At 48.7% G+C, this 5,426-nt stretch overlaps 1 long non-coding RNA gene across 1 annotated transcript; it reads right to left on the minus strand.

Moving 5' to 3' along the window:
- Positions 1 to 1,699: 1,699 nt before the first annotated feature.
- Positions 1,700 to 5,242, minus strand: LOC144578445 (uncharacterized). Its single transcript, XR_013524245.1, has 2 exons — positions 5,105 to 5,242; positions 1,700 to 2,474 (listed from the first exon to the last, which is right to left on the minus strand). It is a non-coding gene; the product is annotated as an uncharacterized LOC144578445 (long non-coding RNA).
- Between the last annotated feature and the right edge of the window lie 184 nt (positions 5,243 to 5,426).

The raw sequence follows: 5,426 nt of genomic DNA on the forward strand, positions 1-5,426 counted from the left end.
TCTCGCCCACTATTCTCTCACACAGTAAAATTGCTTACTACCTTTTTCCCATCCATCTTTTCTCCTGTTTCCCCAACCAGGTCCTTCACAAAGTCTATGAGTACAGGCTTTGTCTTACAAAATATACACCTTGGAATCTTTCGATGGCTCAGCCCTTCAGACAGAAACCACCTACTGCCAGGCCATGGGATGTGCTGGGAGCCAGCCAAAAAGGTCTGCTAAAGTCACAAAACTGGAGAAAAGTATGTGAAAGAGGAGGGTGGGGATGGACAAGAGGAAAGAAGGCTGAGTGTGAGAGAGGGCCAGACACAAAGGGTAAGACCGCAAGCGAGTCAGCATAGGAAAGCAATGATAGAGCAGGTGCGGGCAGTCTAGGGCCTGGTTTGGCACAAACCTCAAAGACAAGGGCTTCCAGTTGTCACTGGTAAACTCAGCTCTTTCCCCACTTTGTATCAATTTACGCAGAGAACATCCAATTGTAAACGGTAACCGGGTTTTGGTCGCTGGCCAGGGAATGAGCTCTCACGCTAAATGCCTCTTCTCCTCAAACACTACAAGGCATAGGGTTTTTAGGACTAGGTGTGGGACAGGAGAGGAAGGTCAGCATGTGCGAAGTGAGACTCTAAATGTGGACGCACAATGCCTAAACATATGTCTTCATACATCACATGTACACAAAATGGCGGAGATTTTCTTTCAGGGAGGGAATTTTAGCATTATAGCGACATGATAATGATCTGAAGTCAACTAGGGCTTGCCTATCCTGTTCCACTCTGCAGTCTTATCTTACTCTGGTATCTGATGAGGGGTCAAGAAGCTCTGGCACCATCCTGGGGAAATCTGGTTTCTTTAAGCAGCTGTGCCTATGAAGGGGCCAAAGAAAAACAGTAAGAAAAAGGAGCTTTCCCAGTTACTTCATCAGCACCCTTCCCCGCCTCTCCACTTGCATCCTAGGAGGTCAGTTAGCTCCAAGATGTGAATGTTTAATCACTTCTGCCTGCACTGATTTCTCCCTCCTCGGAAGGCCGAACAATTCTTGCCTCTATCATCATTGGCAGGTGATGTCTCTTGATGGTTTTCTTATTTAATCAGCTAATTTTGTCCTCAGAAAAAAGATCTGCTTTTTCAGGCTATCTTTTTTTTTTTTTTTTAACATACATTATTTTAAGTGACTATAAAACTTCAAGAAAAAATATGTAACAGCACTAGAAAATCTAGCCATTAGTTTTAATCCTTCTGCGCTGAAGCCTAAAATACGAAAAATACAAGCTGTGAAAGTTTCTGAGTGTCCAGTGGATTGGAATGTCTAGGACAAAACAAGTCATGTGCTCTGCCCAAAGTCTCAAGGCAACCCAGCTGAATCCCAGCTTAAGAAGTCTTTGTCACAGAGCCAAATGTGTTCATACTGGGAAAGATTCAGTCTAGAATCTATGAATGGGGACAGGGAGTCCCTGACCTCTGGGCGACATTTCAAAAAGCCTACTGGGAATCATAAATCTAACTCATAATAAAACTGCTCTGGCTAAAACATCACAGCTCTTTGCTTTTAGCCAGAAGTACAGGAACTCGGTTCAATATTAACAATGGTTTAGCAGCCAAAACCTCTTAATGTCAGTTACACTTCTTTTTGTTCTTTTAAGCCTCAGTGGAGGTGAAAGAAAGTTTTATTTTTTATCAGTCAAGAAAAGAAACCAAATTATCATTTCACAAATAAAATATTTTATTTATTTATGTTGAGACAAGTCTCACTCTGTTGCCCAGGCTGGGGTGCAGTGGTGCAATCATGGCTCACTGTAGCCTGAACCTCTCAGGGTTAAGCAATCCTCCCACATCAGCCCTCCCAAGTAGCTGGAACTACCGCATGCCACCATGCCCACCTAATTTTTATAGTTTTTGTAGAGATGGGGTTTCGGCATGTTGCCTAGGCTGGTCTCAAACTCCTGGGCTCAAGTGACCTGCCCACCTTGGCCTCCCAAAGTGCTGGGATTACAGGCGTGAGCCACTAGGCCAGGCCAAAATATTTTACAGTAAAATATTTTAAAACAAGAATTAGAAAAATATTAGCATTAGAAAAAATAATGAAAATCTTTTGAGGTGTTTAGGGGGAAAGCTCCAAGGAACCTAAAAACAAGTGATGGCACCTCAGTAACCGTCCATTTACTCAGCCCGTACTGTGCGCTTTACCTAAGTGTTCACACTGAATCTCTACTGCTGAATAAAGGTACAGAGTATGCCCTCACTTTACAGATGAGGAAACTGAGCTCAGAGAGTTCCGTCTGTCCGAGGCTGCCAAGCTGGTAAGTGACATGGCCAGGAGACTAACTCCGAAGCTCCACTGCCAGACAGGTAACAGAACTTTTCCTGTTTTCATTCCTTAACATTGGGAGCCAAGCGTAGTCCTGCAGCCTTCCTGTTGTCGGGCGTTTTCTGGTAAATCTTAACGGGAATGACTCCAGGTGGAAGTTCAAGCCTACCTAAAAAAATGAAGGTAAGAACACAGCTGGAATACGGCAAGATTATCTTGCTATTTTCTTTACTAGGTTAAACTGGGTTTGAATGATCTGAGACATTTCTGACTTGATCACCGCGGCAAAACGAATAGAAAGTTGGCTCCTGGCATGGACCTCTAACAACAGAAAGACAGGCAGGATCACCGTGAACTCGTTTGGAATTAGGTAAGGCAGATAAACCGACGTCTAGATATTTATTTACTGAACATGATGACAATGACCTAGCCTAGCAACCATCAAAGCCCTTTGGCTCTCAGGGGTTAAGCAAATTGAAAGGGATTTTTTTCAAAGGCAGATTATAGGGAAAAAGTGGCTAACACCTTTGGAGGACTATTTCATAACACGAGACTTGAGCTTCATTAAAAGGAAGGAACCGAATTCAAAGTAGATAGATGTCTGCATGCAGAGTGCCTCGGTCCCGGGAGCTAAAGCAGTTTAAAGTTGCCACTTTAGTTAACACTGAACTCCATCCAGCAATGAGCAAGTCAGCTGTAGTGCTATCAGAAGCACAGATCTTTTTTATTTGCAGAAAGGCATCCGTTATTTCAATGCTACAATGTGTAATTAAGAAGTAAATGTGTCATTTTGCTTACCCTTACATTACTGTATTACTGCAAGAACAAAAGTTCTGATTTTAACTAAGCTACAATTCAGTGTTGAGTGTACCTTGACCTAAGCTGCCTCTATTTCTGACATGGTCACAGCCTAGGGATCAAGCAGCAAGTCTGTCGGAGGCATTCCACCTCGAATAGATGCTGAGTAAAATGCGGCAGAGACCTGCTGGCTGCATTCTTCATAGTCACAAGATGTTTAAGATTAAGGGAACAGATTTAATCACGTTTACTAAACAAACCCAGGACTTAACAGACCCAGGAAACGTTTTGATGTCCCACTATCTGTAGTCCAAACTGCACTATTTCCTAAGCCCCCTGGGCCATTTCGCGGACCCAGGTCAAAGTGAAACGTTCCGGGGAGGTTTGGGTCAGGAGAAATATCCTGGCCAACTGCCTTTCTTATCATACACAGCTGGGCCAAGGCCCAGTTGAAAGAACGTCCCTATCAAACCCTGCTGGGCAAAGATCCAAGGAACGTAACTATCACATTCTGTGGGAACAAGGGCAAAACTGCCTGATCACAGTAAATTTTATCAACATACTGCAGGCAGCAAGCCATACTGCCCATTCCCCTCCCCCCATAAGTACCCCAGCCTGTAAGCAGCAGTGGGCTCTGCCATTAAGCTGATCCCCCATCTCCACAGGCTTTTGCAACATACCTGTGTTGCTGTTGAGCTGACCCGTGTGTCATTCTTTTTTTTTTTTTTTTTGAGCCTCACTTTATTGTCCAGCTGGTGTGCAATGGTGCCATCCTGGCTCACTGCAACCCCAGCCTCGCGGGTTCAAGTGATGATTCTCCTGCCTCAGCCTTCCATGTAGCTGGGATTGCTGACATGCGCCACCACGCCCGGCTAATTTTTGTATTTTCGGTAGATGCAAGGTTTCACCACGTTGGTCAGGGTGGTCTCGAACTCCTGACCTCAGGTAATCCACCAGCCTCGGCCTCCCACAGTGCTGGGATTACAGGAGTGCGCCACCACGCTGACCTGTGTCATTCTCTAACCCTTGCCTCCCCTTTAAAACCTAACAATATCTTTTTTTTTTTTTTTTTTTTTTGAGATGGAGTTTCGCTCTTGTTACCCAGGATGGAGTGCAATGGCGCGATCTCGGCTCACCGCAACCTCCGCCTCCTGGGTTCAGGCAATTCTCCTGCCTCAGCCTCCCGAGTAGCTGGGATTACATGCACGCGCCACCATGCCCAGCTAATTTTTTGTAATTTTTAGTAGAGACGGGGTTTCACCATGTTGACCAGGATGGTCTCGATCTCTTGACCTCGTGATCCACCCGCCTCGGCCTCCCAAAGTGCTGGGATTACAGGCTTGAGCCACCGCGCCGGGCCTAAAACCTAACAATATCTTAAGAACGAAAGCATTTGCTGGGCGCAGTGGCTCACGTCTCTAATCCCAGCACTTTGGGAGCCCGAGGCTGGTGGATCACCTGAGGTCAGGAGTTCGAGACCAGCCTGGCCAACCTGGTGAAACCTCGTCTCTACCGAAAATACAAAAAGTAGCCGGGCGTGATGGCGCCTGCCTGTAGTCCCAGCTGCTCGGGAGGCTGAGGCAGGAGGGAATGACAGGGCCTGGGATGAGGGATCGCAAGCTGCTGGGGAGAAAGGCGCTCAGAGGCTGCCGAGCCTGTGGACTCCCTCAGCGCGGAAGCCACGGGGCTCGTTCCCCCAGCTGACGGCTGAACACGAAGGGATCTCAGTGTCTGAAAAGACACAAGGCGCCCGACGCAAAAACACGTGTCAGTCGTCTGCTGAACGACGAGGGGGTCCTTTAACGGGCGGTCCACACGGCCCCTCCCAGCGCCGCGACGCAGCCCCTCGGGGCCCCCCCGGCTGCGAACCGCCAGCACGGACACCTGGGCGGGGCCGCCTGACTTGGGAAGCGACTCCCGAGGGTCGCGGGCGGCCTGTCCTCAGCCCTAAAGCTCCCACACGCGGACACCGCAGGCTTCGGACACGTTCCACCGACTGACCTTCCTAGCCGGAGCTCCTCGCGCATCGCCAGCCCCTCAGCGGCGACTAGCGCAGGAACAGCCTAGAAGACGCACAGCCAGCCCCGCTCGAGCGAGCGGACAGCTCAAGCCGCTGCGTTGACAGCCGACGCCGCTATTAAGGTCGGCACATGCGCGCTTGCGCGAGATGGGCGCGCTCCGCCCCACGCGGGTTTCCAGGGAACTGGGCGCATGCGCCGCGTGAGGGGCCCGGCGGGCGGAAGGCGGTGCTGCGGCTGTGTCTCCGGCGCGCTTGCGCAATAGCTGAACGCGGGCGTTTCTTTCCTCCCTTTTTTTTCGAATT

The sequence above is a fragment of the Callithrix jacchus genome, chromosome 1, assembly GCF_049354715.1.
Source record: "Callithrix jacchus isolate 240 chromosome 1, calJac240_pri, whole genome shotgun sequence".
Lineage (NCBI taxonomy): Eukaryota > Metazoa > Chordata > Mammalia > Primates > Cebidae > Callithrix > Callithrix jacchus.